The 26,375-nt window shown below is 40.7% G+C and overlaps 1 protein-coding gene across 7 annotated transcripts in view; it reads left to right on the forward strand.

The window, feature by feature from the left end:
* Positions 1–26,375, forward strand: part of meis2a (Meis homeobox 2a) — a 116,298-nt gene that overhangs the window by 21,482 nt on the left and 68,441 nt on the right. The gene's annotated exons all lie outside the window — the stretch shown is intronic.

A 26,375-nucleotide genomic window follows, 5' to 3' on the forward strand; every position in this document is an offset into this window, starting at 1 on the left:
CAACATCAGTGGCAGGGAGTTAAACTTGATGAATGTACGCTACTCTCCTACCGAGGTGCCCGCAATCGTGTGTTACCGCCGCAACGCTGACTGCACATTTGACAAACACCCTCCGACATACTCAGACATGAACACTTAATCCCAAAAGCTGATTCAGAAAGGTAGAAAAGCATCAAGTCCACACTTGTAATTATTAGCTATGCAGGAACACTTGAGTGGTGAGTGAAAGCTTTTCCGGTGGTGGGGAGAAAAAAGGGGCAGAAAGCATTTTGTAGCATTTTCTCCACAATTGAACAATCCCCACGCTTTTGTGGATAGATCGACTCCCCAGAGGGGGCCGGGATGGACAGAGTGGAAGGGGAGGGAGAGTGCGAGCCCTGATGCTGTTGTGGTACATTTGTGTGAATGAGCAGGGAGTGCGGCGAGCTTTCAGGAAGGCCCCACTGCTCTGCGAGACCCTTTGCGGTGCGGTCACCCGCTGTGACAGAAGTATTGCAATATATAAAAAACATTTTTAAGATCTTGATGGATGGATGGATAGATAGTATCTGTTAGATACTCACCAAAAGACTGGGATTCTATCAAACCCAGATTAAGAACCACTGGATTAGGACATAGTTCGCTCGCTCGCTAGCTAGCTAGCTAGACGAATGGATATATTATAGATAGATAGATAGATAGATAGATAGATAGATATTTTAGCGACCAGATTATTTTCTCCAAAAACTTTCAAACGAACTATTGTAATTTGTTGTAATTGATAGTTTTATCTATAGTAAACAGTGCTACTGCATTTCTCAGTAGCGTGTTGATAAAGTGATAGCATCCGCCAGAAGCTACATTTCCCCCAACAGTTCTAAACCTAAAAGTCCCTGTAAAGTCTGTAGATATAAATATGTCTTCTAAATTTAACACACCAAAGAGAAGAGTGTTTTTAACAACTGTGCCAAATCTGAATGATTCAAAAAAAACTGCCAAGTGTGTTAAATGAGGCTTGAAAATCATGAACAATCAAACCATTGTCTGGCTGACTGAGTGGCACCATTGCCTGCTAAAAAAAAAAAAAAAAAAAGCTACTTCATCCAGCATCTGTCTTATGCCTACATATACAATATTTGAGCCGTTAAAATATATCCTGCTTAAAGCCTCTCGTGGCTGAAATATATCCTGCTAGGAAATATTAGTTGTCACGGTGCTTTTCACGCCACAAGAAGTGCTAGCCTAGCCACCTGCTAGCTCACCGCCAGCTAGCAGGCTAGGGCCTCATAATAATAACTATAATTCACAATTCCACTGAAAAAAAACACTAATGTTACCTACTACTGTTAGATATTATTAACATTTAAATTCTTTATATTAACCATGTCGAAATGTTTTGTAGATGTGAGGTAGTGTTGAACTCAGTATAATTTGACCTTAACCTAAGATGGTAAATTGTTTGGTCTAAAAAAATTCCTTCTCAGCGTTCTGTGCGAAAACACATTTAGTCCTTGAGAACAAAATCTGCTTCGAACACACACACCCCTGACTCTGTTTTCGCCATCGCTCACGGAAAAGTACCCATAGAGTATGTTTTGTCTACAAATGAAAGAGAGGCGGTCTGTTTAACTATAAGAAGCCATTTTACACGCGGAAGAGACACATTCGGCGCTCTGAAATTCCACCTGTTATGTGATGTTTGGAGTCTGTCACGATGTCCAGAGATCTCTGTTTTTTTTTTTATTAAATCATCTTTGCAAAGGTGTTTTTTCTTACATTAAATCTGTCTTCATATTTTTGGAACACGCAAAGAGGACAAATAATTTTATTCCTCTTCACTACCTACTTCTCAACCCCTGTACATATTTTGAGCCGTTTTCTGCAAACTTGTATAATGTACTTCAGAAACGTCATTTTACAGGGTCCACCAAGTCAAAGATTAATACATTAATGTTACATATCATAAAAAAAACCTAATTTGAAGACATGCCTTCTGGTATTTCCAGAAGTCAACACAGCATTTGCTAGCAAAGCTAACCATCACAATTCATTCAGCAGACATCAACAGCAAACACAAATAACAGTTATTTTGGCGGGCATAGAACAGAAAGCAAAAAACAAACAACGTTTGATGAAAATAGGCCCATTACGATGATTTCCATGTTTTGTTGTCTTTGTTGTTTTGTTACCAACAGTTGAAATGTCATGCGTTAAAATAACACAGTTATTCTGGTTGAAGCCAGTCAGAAAGTAACTCAGACCAAGTATACAGTTGAGAGTAATATTGCGATATTATAACAGGAAGTAATGAAATGTAATGATAGATTTTGGGTGCAAGTTGCCCAACACTGCAGTGAAAGGAGAGAGGGTCATCACTCGTGTGAATGTGTGTGTGTGTGTGGGCATGCGTGTTCCCTCTAAGTGCCTGTTAGGCTTTAATTTAGTGTCGTAATTAAAGCTGAACACTGGCCCATAAACAACAGATAAACAATAAAGCAGAGCCAAGCCCCGCTGTTTCATGGCCCTCACTCCCAGCTGCTTGTGCACTGATAATCTTTACGCCGCGCGCTACCTCACTCAACTCCGCACACACTAAAGAAACACGAGCGTGCGTGTTTTTTTATATCGTATGTGTGTGAAGGTTGTAAATGTAAAAGTAGTGACCATTCCCACCAGTCTTGTGCTATATTTTGTTTTTCTCCCTTTTGATGTGATATGTTGCTGGTTTTTTTTTTTTGCATTCTATCATCATTTTGCTGGGAAATTCTAAATTTGAAAATGATTCATATCACATTAGTTTACACCCAGATTTTCAAATCATAAGGAGTTATAAGATAAGCGGGTTTAGCTTTTACAATAGTCATAAATGCAATTGCAAAAATGTTTGAGTATTTCACCATATTTCTGTTAAACTGTTTAACTGTTTGAGTTCCATTGTCCACCATAGTTTTCCATGACAACATGATATGTCTACAATTTCAATGCATAAACGTTTAGGATGATTTTTTTTTTTTGTGTGTGATTCATTTGTACTTTTTCTTGAAGCGTTGATTCGTTCCAAATCTGAAACATAGCAACATAGGCCTCAAAGGTGCTAAAATGTTATATTTTGCCAAGATTTCCAGCCGCATGCTAAAAAGTTTGTAATTAAATCAGGGGTGTAATAATAGTCGATTCAATACGATATTTCAACAAACAAAAAAACCTAAATCAAATTCATAAACACAATCATGAAGCTTCTGTTCTATATACATAACCGTACCCGCGCTTGACAATGCTACGCGTTAGCAAAGGTGCTAAAATGTTATATTTTGCCAAGATTTCCAGCCGCGTGCTAATAAGTTTGTAATTAAATCAGGGGTGTAATAATAGTCGATTTAATACGATATTTCAACAAACAAAAAAACCTAAATCAAATTCCTAAACACAATCATGAAGCTTCCGTTCTATATACATAACCGTACCCGCGCTTGACAATGCTACGCGTTAGCATTGAGCTAATGAAGGCTGTGCAGTTTGCTCGTGTGTGTGTGATGGTTTTGTTGGGAAGGGCTGGAGCTCTTGTTGAAAGCTGAGAAGAGTTGAGGGGGGGGGGGGGGTTGAAAACACGTTTACAGTGCGGAATGGTTGGTGATGGCGTGTGTGTTACTGTGTATGTGTGTGAGTGTGTGTAGGGGGGGGGGGGGGGGTATACTTTCATGATCCCATTAGCATAAGAGAGGCTAAATTATTCATGTGGAGTGCTTAATCTATGGGGAAAAGTATAGTTAATGCACATAGTTTTAAAATGGATCTTGCCCTGCCTCTGCTCTAACACCAGATTCCTGCTGGATTCAGCATTCAGGGGCATTTACGGGAACAGCACGCACACACAAACGAGCACGCACATGCCGTGCTCGTCCGACATGTGTGTGCGTGTACGGCAAGCTGCTCCGAAATCCCCTTCCTCGTCCTCCCCTTCCCACTTATTGCCGCTCCCCCCCCCCACTCCCGTCCCCCCTCCTCACTTTCTTTCGCCCCTCGCAGGACCGCAGACTACCTGGCCCTCTTCCAAAATGTGATTAAAGAGAATGATCAGCTCCCTCTGCTCCATTCTTCCTTCCTCCCTTCTGCTCTCTCTCTCTCTCTTTCTCTCCAGCTCTATCGTTCTTCCGACCCGCTGTTCTGTTCTGATAGATCACGTTAGGACAAACAAAAGACTAACAGGAGAGGGAAAAACTAAACCGACCGCTCACTTTCTCCTTTAACATGAGGAGTGCTTTAGGCCAACCAGACCCGGTCTTACCCGGTTCAGGCCCGACAAGGCGGGAAAGGCAAATGAGCCGCGCCTAATCTGCAAGATAATGTTCCAACATGGGGAAGAAATTAGCCAGATTATTCTGACACCAGCTGAGGAGAATGTCAGTCTGTTTTGTACCATTAGGAGCTCCCCCGTACACACACACACACACACACACGCACTCACACAAACACACGCGCACACTTTTCCGCCAAGAAGTCGATGCCGCGTCTTTGAGTAAGCTGACCGTAATTAAGAAGCGAGGAGGAAGCGGCGTTGCAGGGAAGTAATCACGATTGAACTACAGTAAAAAGGAGGGGAGTGACTCCTTTTTGGCTGCTCATTAGATGGCGGCTTTACACACCCGTGTTGCATCGCTGATTACCCGAGCGCCGAAGAGAATGCAGGGGAGCCCGCACCGGGGTCTGATGTAATACGCCTAAAAGGGATTGGAGCCCCGAAGGGCATCTGGGCGTCCATTAACGCAGCCTCCTGTGTATTTTTCACCGGGATGATGATGATGATGATGATGATGGCGCTCCCGTCCTTGAGAGGGGTGTTGAGAGGGGGGGGGGGGTCGTGTTTTCCCTGGAAATTTTCTTGTTTTGTTTCAGCACACTCTCGCCCCAAGGGGGTCAGCCAAGAAGTCGGCCCTTAAGAGGTGATAATCCAATTGCTCCAGTCCTCGCCAGATTTGTTTTGCCCCCCTCGCGTCTGGCGGCGTGTTTGTGTGTTTACATGGAGTGTAAGCACGCGTGCGGGGATGTAATGGACGGAAAATAGGAGGGCAGGATCTCAAACCCCCCCTCAACCCCCGCCCCCCCCCCACACACACACACTTTTTTTTTTTCTACTGGCCCCATTCTGGATCAGAGTGAGGTTACCGGGGCCAAGCGTGTCAAAGGCACACCTGCAGGGGGACGGCTTACGCCGAGCCCCCGTTTAAGGTGCGCTTAGTTGAACCCTGACTTCAAATGTCCTCTCCCGCGCTGCCCTTTTGTGTTTGACCAACAGGCCTTGCGCTCTTCTACTTTCTTTCCTTTCTTCCACCGCCCTCTTTAATCTCACCCACTAACCCCCCCTCCCCCGTGACCTCCCTGTTCTCCTCCTCCACGATGTCCAAACCCACATCGCAACATTCACAACAACAACAACAAAAGACACCCTAAGCTAACGCCATCCAAAGAGAGTGGGAGGATGTTTTATCGAGTGCGTTCCAATCCGAGTTGTGCTCATCATGCAAAGCTTTTCATAAGCTCATTTTCTAGTCGTTCTCGAGCAGCCGATTTGATGACTCTCAAGTCAGTTTTTTTTAAAAAAGGTGCAATCGGATCCCCGCTGTCTCCACACCTGATCGTTTTTGTTTTAGCGTTCCATGGATATTGGGGGGGGGGGGGGGGTGCAGTCTATCAGCAGGTAGTGCCGTGAACCCTCAATGTTTATTGGAGGCAGGCATCTCATGATTTTTGATCACCCCAGAGGAAGCGTTAGCCTTGTTAGTCAGCAAGGATAAATTCTCATTTACACGCCCCAAGCTGTGAACGCTCGCAAAGGAAAGCCGAGGCTGAATGCGCTACCCCAAAAATTAAGGGGGGGGGGGGGGGGGACGACTTCTAAATGAAATAAATGCTCCATCCCGGCTTGGCTGCAGGGGCTGAAGCTGAGAAAAGCCTTCATTATGCATTTACAGTAATTCATTTAAGGGGTTATCAATTTGCAAAATAAGAGAAGAGGGGATGTTGGAGGGAGAGCGCAAGGAACAAGGCAAGATGAAAAGGCGTCAGATATGCAGAGGATAGCTCACTCAATGCCAATTACACACTTTTCCATGTTCTAAGGCTGGTGTTAAACACCGCAATTCTCTCGTGTGTCACGCTCCACCCACCCTAAGAAAAAGAAGACCTCTTTTCCCTTCAATGAAGGCACAGAAATCCTGTTTGTCACTATTTCTGTTCAAATACGGTCCTTTTTGCTCATTTAAATTCATTGTTGTTGTTCATTGTGGCAGTTACGTGATGAGTCACATGACTTGATTAGGGTGACCAGATTTTCAAAATTGCATTTTTTTTTTTTTTGCTGGAAATCAAATTTACAATCAATTCTCACCAGGATCTATTTATAGCAAATTTGATCGCTTGTCAAATGTGGCGACCGTGGTTGTGTTATTACTTTAGCTTATGCTAAATGCTATCTTGCTTGACAGTTCAGCCAACACACTCACCATTATACAACCTTTTTTTGCTCGGTTCCGGCAGCTTTTGGAAGCTGGCTGTGCCAATGACCCCGTGCTGGTTCCGTACGGAATAGACTGCTATTTATTTATGTTGCGCTTTTTTTTTTAAGCTATCGTGCCCTGAGTGCTTTACAAAGCCTCACAACAGTGGTCGGCTGGTGCCAGGTCCACTGGGGGCAAATCGGGGCTCCGTGTCTTGCTCAAGGACACTTCGACATGGCCACCAGGGGTGAGGATCGAACCCACAACCTCTCAGATGAGAGACAACCACTCTGCCATTGAGCCACACCGCCCGAATTCCTTATTGGCGAGTAGGACTACATTTCCCATGATTCTTAAAGAGAAAGCAGGAAGTAGTTCTTGTTCTGTAATGACTTGGCTTGTATATATGCGACTTCCTCCCACCTCGGCCTACTACAACATGTTTTCATTCTTCCCCTCCGTCCTCCCTCGGCAACGCGAGTCGAAGCATCATTGCCATCTTCTGCAAACAAGCCGAGGATGACTCAGGCCCCTCGCTTGAACAATCGCAGGAAACGTGAGGAGACGGCAAGCGTTTTTTTTTTTTTCCCAAACCAGAAAACACCACTTATCTGCTGATAAGCGTGTGCGTTCTTTTCATTATCAAAGAGTCGGGGGAACACAATCTACAGTTGCATTCAGCCTTAAAACAATGAGGAGAGAAAGAAAGAATAAAGGAAAACATTTAACTTTTTCCAGAGAAGGGGGAGGAGGAGGGGGCGGGGGTGGATGGCGGGTAATGCTGCATTGTTTAGTATGAATGCTTACTCCCGGGGATGCAATGTTTAGACAAGTGAGTGTCTGCAGGAGACATCTGTGAAGCTTGGCCTTGTGACCTCGTAAAGAATGCTCTTAAGGTGGTGGTGGTGGTGAAGGGGGTGAAAAGTGCCTTCCACGTAAATCATAGCCTTCGGGACAATGAACTGCAACTTACCGGCCGTAACATTAGGCACACCTGCACAGTCCAGTTGTAACATAAATAAGGTAGCAGCTGAACTATGTATTTATGATTGTGCCAAATAACAATTTGGCATGCTTGCATAGCTCAATAGGGTCAGCAAAAATATTAGCAACAGCTCTCAGTGTGACGCAGTAGAAGTGTGAATGTGAGTGTGAACGCGTGCTTGTATGCGATTGGCTGGCGACAGTTCAACCGGCAAGGTTATTATAGTTGATGAAAATGAATCAAGTAACTAAAAAATAAAGAAAAAGATTTTTGTTAATGAAATAAAATGATAATGTAACTATTAATTAACTATCAATTTCATAGATGAGGGTTCAGTGTTTCTTTATTTTTATTATTATTATTTTTTACACAATAGGTATTGTGACTTTTTATTTTTATTTTAATCGTACACGCCTTATATCTTTCACTCAACAAACAACTCCATGCATATATATATAAAAAAAAAGAATAAAAGTAAACTAAAAAAAAGTGTTTTCAAACCATATATATTAATAATAATAATAATAATAAATAGAACTATTAAAAACTAAAATAATAAATACTAGTTAACCCCCCAAAAGATAAAACGATGTAAAATTTGCTGAATAAAAAAATAAATTAATGAAAACCAAAAACTGACAATAATAGAAAATCCAGAACTAATATAGCCCTGCTTACCGGGTGATCCAATGACAAGCAATACGGACACGCTAACTTGGTCACATTTGCTTTCTACCAATGTGTCACAGTCAGAGAATGAGAGAATCACTCAATGTTCTGAACTCCTATGTCCATCCGGTAGCGTGCCCAACAAATCCCCCATAGTTGACAACGTTGTAGCCGATATAGCTAGCGTAGCTGACACAGCATCGCTGTTGCATCCTGATGACAGCAAAGCAACACACGCTAAATCGTTCTAATATAGCGATCAATTAAACCGATTAGCGCTATGCCCGCATTTGAGCAGATCCTTGCGCCTGGCAGGCTTCTTCCTCCTCTTTGCACCAACGATGAGATTATTTTCATCCTTTGAGTCGAAAGGAAGCCCTGAGAGTGAATGAGGGAGGGGGGGGATCCCTTCTGCTATTCAACGCACCTGCCATTGTGTGTCCATTGTTGTGCGAGCTCTAAAGGCATGCGGCAAAGACGACCCTTGTTGTTGTTGTTGTTGATGCGATGATGGTCGTTTCCATCTTCTCCACAGGCTGTGGCCTTTTGCCCTTTCTCCCCCCATATTACACCATCATTATTTGATTATTTTGTTGTTGATATCGCCACTCATGTGCCCTCACTTCCTTTTTTGTACTCCCGCTCTCATTCTTGCGCTCTTCCTCTGGTGTACAGTATGCGCTTATTGTTCTTTTCGAGCACCCTCATTAAAGCCCTGTTGGATTTTAAGAGCCTCGTTCTTTGATTTGGCTCTCGTGGGGGAGGGGGGGGTGGTATGTTAGCTGCTGGCTAACAGCTACCAGGGTTGCTGCTTCTCCCCCCCCCCCCCGCCCCAGCCAGCCGTCTCACAGAGAGCAGGCTTGGGGGTATCGGCGGGCTGAGGGTGCATGCGAGGGGAGAATTGAAACGTCAATAACTCCTCCGAAAAAAAGGGAGACAAGAAAAGAGCGGGGATGGAGAGCTTCAAAAAGCCGAGGATGCTAATTAATGGCATGAGAGAGGCTTCTCTCGCTCTCTATCTCGCTTCTGGAACTTTTGACGCTGTGTGATGAGGCGCTTATTTGGAGTCAGGTCCATTCGTACCGGCAAGACAGTACAGTAGGAAGTGCTTGAAGTCTCATTTAGATGAGAAAGAGCACTGATTTGGTTCGGTTCTGAATCATCAAACTTTTTTTTTAAATGGTTTCCTGTTAACTGTCACTGCCATTGACGGCTATAGACGTAAAAAAAAAAATCATTAGTTTAACATTTTTCCCACTTTTGTGAACAAAAGTATAAAAACCTAGAATTTTTTTTTGTATTAGAACAGATAGAAAAAAGTCATGCGATTAATTACGTTTAAGAATTTTAATCGCCCGACGCCCGTAATTTTAAATAATTTTTTCCCCCCATAAAAAACATTATTTAAAATAAATTTAATTTTTTTTTTTAAGACAAGGTTATTAAAAATTAGGGGCATCAGGTGATAACAATTTGTAATCATAATTAATCGCATGACTTCAATAGTTAACTCACGATTAATCACAAATTTCTGTTTTAAATGTACAAAAAAAAAGCTTTTTATGCTCTTGTTAACAAAAATTGAAAAGTCAAACTAATAGAAATAGTTAAAATGATGAAACTGATTCTGCAGGATGTTTCATATTAAAAGAAGTGAAGATACTGTATTTAACACTGGTAACAGTTTTGTTGGCGTACTCGACATTGGTCTTAAATTATCAATGTCTTGATTTCCACTTTATCTTTAGCTTAGTGTAACTCAATCTCACATTAACTTGTTGACTAAATCTCAATTTGTGAGAATTTTGGTCGCCACAGCCTTAGTCTTAACTTCCCAAAGTTTTGCTCTCAGCTTGGTTTTGACCTGCCTGCCTCGTTCTTGGTCTCGACAAACTCTTTTTTGATCTCAACTATTCAAAGTCTTGCTCTTGGCTTTGGTCTCAAAGTCTTAGTTGCACAATGACTCGGTGTTGGTCTTGATTTGATCGGAACTCTTTAAGGAGTTGAATATGAGCCGAGACCAATTTGTATTTCTGCTCCTCACACCGAAGCAATCTCCACCGCGGATATGGAATTGGGCTGTAAACCGAGTGACCTGCTGGATTTTACAGTACAGAGCAAAATGAAAAAGTCAATACTAGACACAACCTCTTGGATTCTCAATGTCGAGATCCTATTAAAAAGAACTAGCGAACGTTTTCGCAGCACTTCCTCTCTTTCCACAATCCACTTTTATAGTGTTTCGTATACAAATGGATCCTACTGTGCTCGGTCACCAGAACTGTATTTTGAGATAGGTCATCTCAGTCTGTTGTCATGCAATTGTAGCAGGAATTTGTACAAAACAACAGTGTGTCGTTCCTAAAACCTCCCTAGTCTGGTTTTGAACATTTTCGGATTTCTTACAGTTCCCCATAAAAAGCCCACCGAGTACTTTGAGGCTAAACGAAGCTAACGCAAACGGGTGCATTTCCTATAGCGAGGGGGTGAATGTGTGCCAAGGCCCAATGGAGGACACCCGGCCCGGGTTATTGACTTGTAAAGACGCTGGTAGGTGAGGGGTCTTGACAAGACGCGAGCGGCTCCGCGCTCTCGTAAAGCCGACTGATTTCTACACTAGTTGGCTCCCCGGAGAGAGAGACGGAGAGCCCCGCTCGGCTGTATGGAAAAATGCGACGATGAAAAGAATGAAAGAGTAGTTTTGTGAAAGGAGATGCTCGTTCCCGCTCCGTCTGCCCCCCCCCCCCCAACCCCGTTTCTGGCGGGAATGAGAACAAGAGGGGCTGGTGAAGAGGGCGGAGTGAGATCTCTACTGTATGTTGTCACCGTTGTCATTGTGTTATTCTTTATGTAAGATTTTGTAGTAAAAACCTGCATGAAAAGAGCATACAGATCATGTATGAACTCCTCTTGTTACTGATGGATGAGGCTAATTAATAAGGCTAAACTGTACTGACACGTTTGTGGTTTATGTCAGATTTTGTAGTATAAGAAGACATGTTTGTTAGTTTTGACTGAATGCGTCTAACATTAGGAGAGCATACAAAGCATGTATGAACTCTTGTCGACACAGGCTTATTAAGGTGAACTGAACTGGTACGTTTATGGTTATGCAAGATTTTGTCATATAGTCCTCCATTTGTTAACTGTGCCCAGGTATAAGCAACAGCAGAGGAGCATACAGAGGATGTATGAACTCCTTTCCATGCTCACTAATCAGATTAAATCATGATATTAGGACAAACTAACCATTATGTTTAATGTAATGATGTGTAATTCCGACCTTCATGAAAATAATCAACAAAAGGAGAGAATACAGTCCGTATGAACTCCTTCACTGTGATTCGACCAGACTAATTTATGAGGTGAAACTGGACTGAGACTTACAATTTATGCAACAGTTTATAGTACAGAATTACGTTTTTGTAGATTTTGATGAAATATAAACGGCAGGAGAGCATACAAAGCATGTATGAACTCTTGTCGACACAGGCTTATTCAGGTGAACTGAACTGGTACGTTTATGGTTATGCAAGATTTTGTCATATAGTCCTGTTTTTTGTTAACTGTGCCGGGTATAAGCTACAGCAGAGGAGCATACAGAGGATGTATGAACTCCTTTCCATGCTCACTAATCAGATTAAATCATGATATTAGGACAAACTAATCATTATGTTTAGTGTAATGATGTGTAATTCCGACCTGCATGAAAATGATCAACAACAGGTCTGTATGAACTCCTTCACTGCAATTCGACCAGACTAATTTATGAGGCGAAACTGGACTGAGACTTACAATTTATGTAACAGTTTATAGTACAGACTTAAGTGTTTGTACATTTTGATGAAATATAAACTGCAGGAGAGCATACAAAGCATGTATGAACTCTTGTCGACACAGGCTTATTAAGGTGAACTGAACTGGTACGTTTATGGTTATGCAAGATTTTGTCATATAGTCCTCCATTTGTTAACTGTGCCCAGGTATAAGCAACAGCAGAGGAGCATACAGAGGATGTATGAACTCCTTTCCATGCTCACTAATCAGATTAAATCATAATATTAGGACAAACTAACCATTATGTTTAATGTAATGATGTGTAATTCCGACCTTCATGAAAATAATCAACAAAAGGAGAGAATACAGTCCGTATGAACTCCTTCACTGTGATTCGACCAGACTAATTTATGAGGTGAAACTGGACTGAGACTTACAATTTATGCAACAGTTTATAGTACAGAATTACGTTTTTGTAGATTTTGATGAAATATAAACGGCAGGAGAGCATACAAAGCATGTATGAACTCTTGTCGACACAGGCTTATTCAGGTGAACTGAACTGGTACGTTTATGGTTATGCAAGATTTTGTCATATAGTCCTGTTTTTTGTTAACTGTGCCGGGTATAAGCTACAGCAGAGGAGCATACAGAGGATGTATGAACTCCTTTCCATGCTCACTAATCAGATTAAATCATGATATTAGGACAAACTAACCATTATGTTTAATGTAATGATCTGGAATTCCGACCTGCATGAAAATAATCAACAGGAGAGAATACAGTCTGTATGAACTCCTTCACTGCGATTCGACCAGACTAATTTATGAGGCGAAACTGGACTGAGAGTTACAATTTATGTAACAGTTTATAGTACAGAATTACATGTTTGTAGATTTTGATGAAATATAAACTGCGGGAGAGCATACAAAGCATGTATGAACTCCTTTCCATGCTCACTAATCAGATTAAATCATGATATTAGGACAAACTAACCATTATGTTTAGTGTAAATGATCTGGAATTCCGACCTGCATGAAAATGATCAACAGGAGAGAATACAGTCTGTATGAACTCCTTCACTGCGATTCGACCAGACTAATTTATGAGGTGAAACTGGACTGAGAGTTACAATTTATGTAACAGTTTATAGTACAGAATTACGTGTTTGTAGATTTTGATGAAATATAAACGGCAGGAGAGCATACAAAGCATGTATGAACTCCTCTCCATGCTCACTGTTTAGAATAAAACACGGGGCTCAACCAAACTAACAATTATTTTGATGTAATAGTTGTTTTAACAACCTGCATGTTTGCTGGGCTCGTGACAAAATATGATCAGCAGCAGGAGGCATACAAAGTCTGTATGAACTCGTCTTTATGCCGTTGGATCAGATTAATTTGAGGCTAATTTTCTCTGACAGTTAGGATTTATTTCAGTTTATAGTACTGCACAGATTTGTTAGTTTCTTTGTTAGTTGTGTTGAAATCTAAGCAAAAGCAGAAGGGCATGCAGAGCATGTATGAACTCCTCTCGATGCTGATGGACCAGACTAATTTATGAGGCTAAACTGCACTGACATAGAGCAATGCAGGCGGAGGGGGGGGGAGAAGGAAGTTTTCATTGACTCTCCGGCGCGGGCCCGAGCCAAAGCCCCCGCAGGGATCCGACTGGGTTTGAACTTTATCAGGGGCTACACTTAATCAATACCATATCGGAAAAAGAATTAATTACTAAAGCAGAATAAAACAGCCGCATTTTAAAGCCAGGATTCATCAATTCCGTAATCTCTTGGTTACAGCTCAGGTGTCAGGAGGATCATTTCAACTCGGTGTAATGAGGAACTGTGGGAGTTTACAGCCAGCCTCCGCTGTCCGACTGCACACGCGCACGCACACACACACACACACACTCAACTTGCAAGCAACTAACTTCCAGCTCTTAGCTTTCACCTAATCAAGATATTTCCCTCCCTTTTCGGCTTCGTTCCCGTGCATTTGTAGTTGTTTACATGCTCCGTACTGTTCTCGGGAGAATTTAGACATGAAATGAATGGATCGTAATTTGTAGAAAAAATGCATTTTAAATAAAAAAATTAAAATAAATAAAAAAATCCTAATTAATGTTATGGAATAAATATACCTGAGAATTTTGGTATGCAGTGTATAATTTATTTTCTGGCTAGTGTGTGCCATTTTTATGGCATTTTTTTTTTAGCTGGTATAAGTTCCTTACGTGTGCAATGGCTAAAGTTCGGTTCTGAATCATCTAACTTTTTTTTTTAAATGGTTTCCTATTAACTCATTCACTGCCATTGACGGCTATAGACGTCAAAAATTCATTAGTTTAACATTTTTCCCACTTTTGTGAACAAAAGTATAAAAACCTAGAATTTTTTTTTGTATTAGAACAGACATAAAAAAATGTTAATATCGTGAGTTAACTAGTGAAGTCATGCGATTAATTAAAAAAATCGCCCGACGTCCCTAATTTTTTATAATTTTTCCTTAAAAAAAACATCATTAAAAAAAACAAAAAAAAAAAACATTTAGGACAAGGTTATTAAAAATTAGGGGCATCAGGTGATTAAAATTTTTAATCGTAATTAATCGCATGACTTTACTAGTTAACTCACAATTAATCACAAATTTCTGTTTTAAATGTACAAAAAAAAGCTTTTTATCCTCTTGTTAACAAAAATTGAAAAAAAAAAGTTAAACTAATAGAAATAGTTAAAATGAATTTTTTTACATCTATAGCTGTCCACTTTTGTTAACAAGAGTATGAAAACCTAGAAAAAAAATATTGTACATTTACAACAGGTATAACATTTGTGATTAATCGTGAGTTAACTATTGAAATCAAGCGATTCATTAAAATAAATAAATAAATAAACGCCTGAAGCGATTTAAAAAAAAAGAAGAAAAAATTATTAAAAATTAGGGGCATCAGGCGGTTAAATTTTTTAATCATAATTAATAGTATGACATCAGTAGTTAACTCACGATTAATCATAAATGTTATATCTGTTCTAAATGTAAATTAAAAAAAATTCTAGGTTTTCCAACTCTGGGAAAAAATGTTAAAGTAGTAGAAATAGTTCAAATGAATTTTTGACGTCTATAGCCGTCAATGGCAGTGAATGAGTTAAGTTAAATTCTGTTTTGGTGTAACCATCCAACTGGACATTCCTCCTGACCAGGCCAGGACACCAAAAGAGGGAGCGGCATTGGGGGTGTCAAGATCAAGCCCCCGTGCTCAAGTAGCCAGAAAAAGATGTTTTTAATACATAGGGAGCCCATTTAGATGCCGGATGTGCTCTCCCGACGACGGGCGCTTTCCAGCTCTCCTAGCGCTAAACCCGCGCTAAAGTCTGTAAACGGACTGTCCTGGACTCGCCATAATGTTGGGAGACGGAATTCAAGGCAGGTTGCGAGGGGGTTATGGGTTGATGAATTGGCTTTTTAGTGAGCTCATTAGGAAGCCAAACAGAGTTTAGACTGGCAGAGCAGGGCAACAGCGCAGTAATCAGTTCTGCTCGCTTTGTTCCTTTGCCTCCAGGACATTCATGGGAAGGAAAAAAAAAAAGAAGAAAAAAAAAAGAAGGAGAGAGACGGAGAAAAAAGTTGACGGTGTTTGCTTGATGAGAAGACTGCTGAGAAGCTCGAATCTGATGGTTGACTTGTTGATTCGTAAACCTTTTTCATCCCGCTAGCAACGCGGCGTATGTGAAAATCAGGTGTGCCAAAGGATGTCTTTAATTAAAAGAAAACATTTTAAACAGTAGGTTGGTTTGGCAATTGAGGAGGGAAATTTACTACCGATGCAATATAAAACCATCATGGCCATTGTGATACGAGTGCATTTCTGCAAAAGATAACATATCAATATTGGTTTCTGTTTTGTCTCTCTGGACCAAAAAATGGAGCAGCATATGGAATTGTATAAAGGTATAAAACGACACTTGTTAAAACTAATGATGGTTGTTTTATTTCAACATAGCCTCACTTGCTTTGGGGAATCCCTGTAGTTGAATATTTAATGCCCGTGTATGCTCATCGGGATGCCCTTTTTCTTGGCTATTGTGCCCTTTTTCTTGATTATTGTGCCCTTTTTCTTGACTATTGTGCCCTTTTTCTTGGCTATTGTGCCCTTTTTCTCGACTATTGTGCCCTTTTTCTCGACTATTGTGCCCTTTTTCTTGACTATTGTGCCCTTTTTCTTGGCTATTGTGCCCTTTTTCTTGGCTATTGTGCCCTTTTTCTTGGCTATTTTTAAAAAAAGTGAACAAACAGTAACGCGTAGGTTCAATTTGACGCCAAATGGTTCTTTTGTGCCATATTTGGTAGAGAAGCCTCGAAAACATGAATTCCGTGGAACGTCCGCCGGGGTACACAAAGCCCCTTCATTAGCCACTCATCCTTTGCCGTCTGAGTGAGGGGCAGTCATGGGCATCACGACTCCCTTTGAGTTTAGCAGCCGCCCCTGCAATTTAGCCCCTTTTTGCCATCCATGCAAATTGCCGCCTGACATCTGCAAGTGGCTGCTTCTTCATCTTCATTTCCTGCGGCTCTTGTTGAACCGCCCACCAAAAAAAAAAAAAGAAAAAGAAAAGAAAAGTTTTGGCTTTAGTACACATCTGCGCGTTATTCTGATCAGTGGAAACAGGAGTTCAGAACATTCAGGGACACATTCTTGCATCCTTTTTGGTATGATGAGAAAGAAGGAAGAGAAATGTGTCGTCGGAATCCCTGCCAATGCTCATGAGTTTTGTTTTTAGCCTGTTTGCTACTTTTAAAACCACAAAAGAAAAAAAAAAAAAAAAAAAGGATTGTTTGTGGAGCAAAATATTGAAATCTAGATGCCTGATTTTTTTAAAACATAGATGTGACAAAAAATGTGTATGTAAATTATGTCAAATGGTTTATTTAAATTAGGGGTCGCAAAATGAGTGCGTTAATTTTGAGTTCATTTTAAGTTCATTTAACGCCACTAATTTTTTAAACTTTACTTTACTTTTACTTTACTTGTAAAACCTGTTCTTCAACACAGCAACACGTCCATGTCAAAATTTTGAAGTAATAAATGTAATAAAAAAATATGCAGAATTTCACAAGTTACTCCATGTCATCAACGTCTTACAAATGCAATTTTGCCACCTACTGGCAGAAAAAATGACCTCAACACAAATCAATATCACACTCAATACAGTACATCTTTTTAATTTTAACTCCGTTTTATGAATTATCATGAAAATACTGTATCAATGACTAAAAGATACAACCATATTTCTATTAGTATAACTTTTTTTTTCCACTTTATGTTGAGTATGAAAACTATATAGTAAATATTTATTATAAAATTTGCGATTAATCTTGAGTTAACTATTGAAGTCATGCAATTAATTACAGTTGAAAATTTTTATCGCCCGACACCCCTAATTTAAATAATAAAACAATTTCAACTTTAATTATTAATATTATTATGATTATTTTACTTTTATTTACTTAATTACATTTTTTTGTAAAAAAAAAAAAAACACTAGTCAAATGTCTATTTTGCTAATGAAACAAAATGCACACATATTCACAACCTTTGCCAACACACTCATAATACAAGTTGGAATAAATCAAAGTCAAAATTTGCTGATCGTAATTTTATAAGATAATAGGGGTGTTAGAAAAAAATCGATTCGTCAATATATCGCGATATTACAGCGCGCGATTCTCGAATCGATTCGATATGCGGCCGAATCGTTTTTTAAACATCAATTTTTTTATGGGAATATTCAACAAATCGTTTTAATTAGGGTTAGAATTCACACATTAATCATGGAAGGATGTTCTATTAATGGAACATTAAGCCTTAATATTTGATTTCGATGCTGTTCAAACATGAAAAACAGACCGCAACCTGTTTGTTAAATGCAGCGGCTCAGCCTGAATTTTCAGATAAATAAATACATTTTCACACAAATCTTACAGTGCACATGTACAAGTTTGCTCATTAATATTTTCTAAATTTGAGTAAAAAAATAAATAAATCGCAATAGTCAATTTATAGATTCGTATCGGGATTAATCGGTATCGAATTGTGACCTATAATTGGTGTAACAAATTGAATCGCCAGCTACGAGGCAATTCGCACCCCTACTGGATGATATATTTTTCTTTGTGGTTTCTTTGCTTTTTTGTGTGCTATCTATCTCATGCACTGATTCACTAGCTAACAGATTAACGAATGGAGCGGGCCGGGTCGATAGTGTCACACATGCCCTTTTTTTTTTTTTGCCCACCCTTGATTTTCTATTGTAATTTTCCAAAAATGATACATCGAATCAGCTTTGCATCAGTCGCTACTTTTTTTTTTTTTTTTTTGCCTTGAAATTGAAAACCAAAAAAAGAAATATACATCAAAAACAACCTCCAACCCCCTGGTTTGCGACTTTTTTTGGGTCACGGCGAGCGGCCTTGTATCGGCGGAGAGGCGATACTTATCTGCGGCATTCCAGGGATGACAGAGAGATATGTGCCTGATGGCGGGGTTAGGGGGCTTAGAGAAAGGGGGGCGGCTAGGGGGGGGTTTTGGGTAGGTGCAGAAGTTGTTGAGCAACTATACCCCGTCCCCCCACTGCTCTCAACCCCCCACCTCCCCCCCCCACCTTCCCTCGCCTTCCTTACTGCCTGACTGCCTCGGCTCCTCGCATGTAAAACCCATCTAATTAGACGCTCTTATTCCACTTCATTAAGGGAACACTTAACGATGTGTTTTTGGGGGGAAGACAACTGCACATTACCTCTCATGCAAGTGGAGCCGTTCGGTCGTAGCCGCCAGGATGCACGTACAGCTGCGTTCCAAACGTTTGTCTCATGATTGCCGGAGGAGGAGAGCCAGAGCGCGGAGGGGGGCGGGGGGCAGTGGCGTTTTTTTTTTTTTTTTGCCTCTTTCACCTTTAGCCGCTGTCCTGGTGGTAGAAGGGGGAAAAGGGGAGGGTAGCGACATCAGAGTTTTGGCAGGGAGCCTCGCTGAAGGAGAGAGTTGGTTGTAATTGCTCTGACAGGTTTTAGGGCTGTTAATGACTTGGGCCCGAGCGCTACCAATTTGTCAGCATGCTCGCTGTTTACTAAGCTGTTGTTTTATGGTCCGGCGCGAGGGCCTTGCCGCTTGTTTAAGCACAGATCAGGAAATAATCAGCGTAAAAAGTCTCCCCCCGGCTGCTGCCAGGCTTAAAAAAAAAAAGGAGGCCTCTTTTAAGAGTCTTCATCTACTGTATGGATTTGAATGAGTGCAGTAGAACCAATTTTGAATGGGGGGGGTCGGGGGGTCGCATGGCACTGTTTGTTGACATGACAATGACTTTTCCGAGTCTGAAAAATGCCAACAAAGTGGATGTTTTGAAAGAAATATTGTCTTTGTGAATACTGAAAAATTTGGTTTAGCATGTATTTGCCAATTTGACGAGTTTGCAATTTATGCAAGTAAAGTTTAGCATTTGACATCATGTCATTCAAACATTTGTGAGTTTATAATTAGTTATTTCAGAAAAAGGTTGTGAAAATCAACAAAATAACTACGACTAACATTGAAAGTCGCGATAATGAAAAGTAACTGAAACTACATTTTAGGTTAAGAAAACAAACTAATACTAAAGTCCAAAACTATTTACTACGACCATCCTGGCTCCCACCTGTTGCCAATGATCCTGTGGGATGTTCCAAACAGGTGTTTGATGAGCATTCCTTAACTTTCTTGTCTTTTTTGCCAGCTTTTTTGGAAGGTGTTGCAACCATAAAATGCAAAGTTAATGATTATTTACTCAGTTGGAACATGAAATATCTGGTCTTTGTAGTGTATTCATTTGAACATGATTTGCAAATTCTGTTTTTATTTATGTTTAACGCGACTTCATTGGAATGGGGTTTGTAATTTGGTGCAGTCACATGACTTCCAATCTCCGATAGGGGTGGGAATCTTTGAATGTCTCACGATTTTTGGGGTCTTCAATTCGATTCGGAATCGATTTTCGATTGGGAACGATTTTTGATTCAAAACGATTTGATTGACAATAATTTTTGCTCCGAAGGAATTGTAATGATCTACTCCAGTCTGACTCGCTAATGCTAATTAGCGCGCTACTGGCGGCACTTTTCTCACTCAAAAGAACGTCTCCACACTGCAAAAAACAACTTTTATTGGAATAACTTGATGGTGACTTTTTCCTTCTACTCTCAAATGTGGCTACAACTTAACAGTGTATTAGACCGCGTGGAACCACACTGCCCCTCAGTGGCCAAACCGGGTACAACATGAACAGCGCTCCAAATAAAGACGCACACAGACAAAGGCAAGACAGTATAAATAATTTCACTAAAATTGGGAAAATTTTGGGGACATTTAAAATCGGTTCTGAATCGTACAAAATGAGAATCGCCATTCTTAAGAGAATCTATTTTGGGACGTTTAAAAATGGGTTCAGAATCGTACAAAATGAGAATCGCCATTCTTAAGAAAATCGATTTTGGGACGTTTAAAATCGGTTCTGAATCGTACAAAATGAGAATCGCCATTCTTAAGAGAATCGATTTTGGGATGTTTAAAATCGGTTCTGAATCGTACAAAATGAGAATCGCCATTCTTAAGAGAATCGATTTTGGGACGTTTAAAATCGGTTCTGAATCGTACAAAATGAGAATCGCCATTCTTAAGAGAATCGATTTTGGGACGTTTAAAATCGGTTCTGAATCGTACAAAATGAGAATCGGCATTCTTAAGAGAATCTATTTTTTTGGGCACACCCCTAATCTCTAATGTAGTCATACGTGATGCAATCCACCCCAAAAGTTGAGCCCTCCCTTTAGCGTGACCACTTTTCTGCTTTTTGGTGCGTGCGTGACTAGGTGCGCATCTCGCGCACGCGGTCCCAGAAGCGGCAAAGACCCCTCCGTAAATCCAGAGTAAATAAAAGGGGGGTAAACTAGACGGACAAAAGCGGGAGCCCCCTACCGCTTCTCCTATTGCGCTGCCATTTGTGAGGGGGGGTGAATGTGCTAAATGCTGCTTATGTTGGTGGAAAAAAGAGCCTCCTAAATCCCTCTCTTCTTTTCTGCTCATTCTCCGTCGCCGAGCCTGCGGTGCGAGAGGTGCTGTAATGGGATGTTGATGGAAGGGAGGGGCCCGGTCACTATGGCCAGCTCATAATAATGCCCCCCAAAAAGAGCGACCCTATATAAAATGTCCAGCCACGGCCTCCCTGTGCACCGCACAACATGTAAAGCCCGTGTAAAGACTCTCCACTCGCCATATGAATCGTTAAATGCATCACCGGCTCTCGTGCCGGTGGATTACTAGCCTTGACCGGTCGACATAAGGTCAAAAGTGACATAGTGCAGAGGTGCTAAAATGGCTTGAAGCACTAGCGTGCATTCCAGGGAGTCGATGGCAATATTTGAATATCGAATATTTGAATATACTCTTTTTTGCTTGTAGTATGTAGCGTAGTAGGGGACGGAATATTTTGTTGGGGAAATTCCAATTTTAACTGTGAAGTTTTAAAAAAAAAGTGCACTTTGATGCCCATTTTCAAATGTTTCCATTTTTTAAAAATTATTATTAAAGTTTAGACTTTAATTTTTTTTAATCTTAGCATGCCAACAAAAAACACTGTCAAAATCGTATTTAATAAAAATGGATGAATCTTTTTCATGTGCTTTTGTTTTTGAAAATTACAATCAATTATTCAAAACATGGACCAAAACTATTTTGAAAACATCTGTTTTTAGCTTAAAATAAAAAAATAATATATTTTTTTTAAATGTTGTTTACAAAAATTTAAGCATGAAAATGAGCATGAATCAACAACTATTTTAATAATCGATCAATTGTTTAGAGACAGTGGTTCACTAAAGATTGTCCAAATCCTCAGAAATTCAGTTTCTAAAAAATTTACACTTTCAGGTTTCTGTATTCCTTCATGGTAGTAGACTGATTTTTTTTTAATTTATTTTTTGGTTTAATCAAAATAAGACATTTGCAAAAATCTGTGTTTATTTGGCAAAACAACGTTCAACATTGTTGATTTTTTTTTTTTAAATCAAATAATAGACTAGATCAATATTTTATGTTTGTACATTTTCTCACTGGAATAATATCCTGGTTTGAATTAAAAAAAAAATGTCTTACCTGATTCATCGCTTAATCGAAAAACAGTTGACAGATTAAACGATTGTTTCAAAGTGAACATATCTGACATCATCGTTTCACATTACGATTTTTCAACACCAAATGCCGATTGTAGGACACTTGATGCCAGAACAATTTTTTTTGTGAACAACCCCCCCCCTCCCCCCATACATACAATGCACTAATATGTTAGATAAGCAAGAGTTGCGGTGTGTTTACAGTCCTCCTCCAACGACCCGTTAATGAGCTCAGCCCCGAGACCAATTTACTCACCGGGAAGATCTATGCGAATGCATTTTTAATAAGCACCCGTCGGTGCCGAGTTGCGCGGGGAGGGACGGATACGAGCGCGGCGGGCTCTCGGACCTGTTTGTTTGCCCGTTGCGTCTTCGGCGTTTGCGTTATCAGACCGACCCGCGTGAAATTATGCGGCAACTTTTTTTTTTAAGTCACGGCATCGCCGGGCATGTTGTTTAAGAAAGAAGGCGAGCGGGAAAAAGAGAGTACCCCCCCCCCTCCCCCACAATCTCCAAGGGTGCCGCTTTTCCAAAAGTGCCCGAGGCTACGCTCCAGCATCTCAGCTCCCCGAGGCCTTTTGGCTGCCTCCTAATAGCCAACCCCCATCTGTGTCACATGGCCAGATGATGGGACGCTTCCCCCCCCCTACCTACTCTTGCCCTACACACTTTTTTTTCTCCCCCTTCCTCCTTTCCTCTGCCTCCATTTTTTTTTTCTTCCCCCCAGCGTGCACATCCACACAGGTTCGAATGGCAGAGTTGCCAGGGAACAGTCAGAAGCCATTAGCGTTTGGGACAATTTGCCCTGCAGCGTTCCTTCTCCGGCTCCTAAGAAAGGAGGTGGGGGGGTGGGGGGGGGGGTGGATGCAAAGCACCAGCTCTCCTTTAGATGTAATGAGGCTGTGCAAGTTGCCTCTTCTTTATTCTTCTGCTCCCTCGCACCCTCTCCGCTCTTTGTCTTTTCCACCTTTTTCTTCCGTCGCACCTTCTGGCCATCGCCTCGGGTTTTTTGTTCCGATAAACACATGGACGTCGGCGACCTCGGTGTTTGCCACGGGGCATCCGCAACATGCTCCCCGAAACTCCGTGAGAATCCTGCTGCATATGTATGTATATTAAGGGCCCTGGAAAATTGTTGGAGGGACTCTAGTCTGCTTTCTGGCTGCTGCCAAGTTGCCCTTGAGCAAGGTATCGTCGTCTATACATCAGTGTGAGTCGAATTTCCCTTTTAGGGACCCCCCCCAAAAAATACAAACAGCGTTAGAGTGTCGACTTCAAAAGATGTCTATTCAACTACTAAAAAAAGTGCTTTAACTCAAAGTTTGGTCAACTTCCCATCAAAAGTGGGAATCGGACCAATGATTGGCGATACAGCACTTCACAGTAAATTTTCCAAAAATTGTTTTTAGTTGTAGGGCTAAACATATGTTTTTTATTTATTTATTTATTATATAGTGTCTAAATAAGTTCATTGCTTAACTCATTCACTGCCATTGACGCCTATAAACGTCAAAAATAAATTTGAACTATTTCTATTAGTTTAACTTTTTTCCCCCCACTTTTGTTAACAAGAGTCTGAAAACCTAGACTTTAAAAAAAAAAAAACATTTTTTTTTTTTAAAGAAAAGATTATTAAAAATGAGGGGCGTCAGGCGATTGAAATTTTCAATTGTAATTAATCACGACTTCAATAGTTAACTCACGATTAATCACAAATTTTATATCTGCTCTAAATGTACTATAATTTTTTTAACAAAAGTGGAAAAAAAGTTTTAAACTAATACGAATAGTCCAAATGAAGTTTTGACGTCTATAGCCGTCAATGGCAGTTAAGAAGTGTAGTCCATGCGTTTGGATATCGTTTCTTCATGAAAAATGAAAAGTTGAAATGATAAAAGCCACACATTCGTTTGCATTATTGTTGCATTCTGATTCATGGCTGTCATTCTATATATTCGTTTTTCATTTGCATAATAAATCAGGTCCTGTTTATTGTAATACAGATTAAGGTAGTGCTCGTGTTTGTTAAACAAAAAATGTAAAAAAAAAAAATAATAATAATAAAAGAAAACATGGAAAGAATACCGTTTAAAATAAATCGGGAATGTTGAGGCAAGAAAACAAAAAATCACAATTAGATTAGTTTTCTAAAACGTTCAGTCCCATTTTGTACTGTTGACCCCCCCACCCCCATCTCCGATAAGCCAGGGCTGGAGTGACTCAATAAGCCACGCCCCATTTAAAGGCACACAGCTTTTTTTTTTTTTTTTTATCGTTTTTGGGGTCTTCTGAAATGTGACGATTTTTATCTTGTATCTGAAGAGGTGCAAATATAGAATTTTTTTTTGGGGGGGGGGGGGTCGGAATCGAGCCATAAAAAAAAAATCGGATACAGTTTCTTTCTGTTAGGTTATTACGCAATACCATGTTACATGCATCCTAATTCAAGGTCCCGCCGTACATCGGAGAATGCCTCATGTCTGGTTTTATCCACGTGAGGAGGAACTGAAAGCTTCGGGGTCCGGTTTCCCCCTTGCAGGCGGAGAAGGCGGTAGGCAACAAGCATGCTGGGTAATGAAGTGACAGGTCACTGGGTAAATACGCCCGGGTCGCCCTGCGCGATGGCGGCGGCGCTTTTGCCGGCAGAGAGGCTATCGCGTTGCAGTGAAAATGGAAACGTCAATAAAATCAATCTGCCAGCCAGAACGTGTGGGTTCCGCCGCGTGAGGCCTTGACCGCTCACAGCGGGAGAGGGATTTACTAAGAAAAAAAAAAAAAAACGAAACAAAAAAAATCGTAGCGGTCGACACACACACACACACACACAAAAAGCAAACAAACAAAAGTGTGTTGCGACATTATTCGAGGGGTGTTTAAAATTCACAGCGTCGTGTTGTTGACTTCCGCGTGGAGTCGCGTTTCTCAGGAAGCCCCCCCCCCCCTCCCCCCTCACAGTCGGAGTGGAGCGGAGTTTATTGTTTTAGGCTTTCCTGAACAAGGATTCGTACTTAGTGCGGGATTTACGGCGCTGGGCCGGCTAATGAATGTCCGTTGTACGACAACACCCCCCCATATGTCCCTCAGAGGGGCTGTTGCTTCTTTGACTTCACACATGGAGTGCTAAGTCGGCACTTCTCCGTTTCCCCCCTTTCTGGTGCGGCTCTGCACTAATGATGTGGAAGGAAAACAAGGGCAGAAAGAAGGACTGAAAAGAGGAAAAAGGGGGACGAGTTCCAATTCGGATCCCCCTGCACGCTGCTGTCCTTGTGTTCTTCATTTATTTTGCATTTTGATTGCACCGGGAGCCTGTCTTCTTCTTTTTTTTTTTAAGGTTATTAGTTGAAATATTTATGCGAGATTAGCTCTTATATAGGCGCCGGTGATTGACGCCGCTCCAAAAACGGTCCGACGTGCCAGTTTCGGGTTTGGAGAATGTCCGGGTCCTTGGCTGCCTTGGTGGAGGAGTTTTTCAGATACATAATTTAGATGCCCTCAAGGAAGGCTTTCAAGGCATCTGTGCCCGGGGGCAAGAAAAAATAACCACCACTGTTAAAAGTAAATCATTTTTTGCTAATGCACAATTAATGCGGGGAAGGAGCAACGAGAAGCAGGAAAGAGGGTGCGGCCGGGCAAAGTTTTTGTTTTAAAAGAGAAATTGTGTTTTCCTCTTCTGGTCAAACACTCGCAGACGTTAATGCAAGCTTACACTAGCTTGCCATGCTAATCGCAAGGAGGGGGGCGGGGGGGGGTGGGGGGGGCATTATGTGCAACGACGCATCAGCCCAAATCACATCTACGTTGTTACTTCAAATATGCATGGAGCTCAAAATGGCTCTCGCCAATGTGGTGTGCAAGAAGTGATTGGAAATTGCACAAAAAGTAGACAACTTTATTTTGTAATTTTTTGATTTGAAGCTTTTCCGCCATATTTGTTATCATTTGTATTTCTGACATTATTTTGAACACAGATATAGTGTCTCTCAAATTATGTATCAAATAATCTTATGAATGTTACTTAGCTTTACCTGATACATTGGAAAAAAAAATTTTTTTTTATATTAGTACAAAATAGACACACTGAGTTACTGCACTCACTGCTTTAAAACTATTATACCAAGTACATTTTTGCTTAATAATAATAATAATAATAATAACCTGCGATTGGCTGGCAACCAGTTCAGGGTGTACCCCGCCTACTGCCCCAAGCCAGCTGGGGAGGACAAGTGATTAAGAAAATGGATGGATAATAATAATAATAATAAATAACAATAA

This window comes from Vanacampus margaritifer, chromosome 1, assembly GCF_051991255.1.
Source record: "Vanacampus margaritifer isolate UIUO_Vmar chromosome 1, RoL_Vmar_1.0, whole genome shotgun sequence".
NCBI classification, from domain to species: Eukaryota; Metazoa; Chordata; class Actinopteri; order Syngnathiformes; family Syngnathidae; genus Vanacampus; species Vanacampus margaritifer.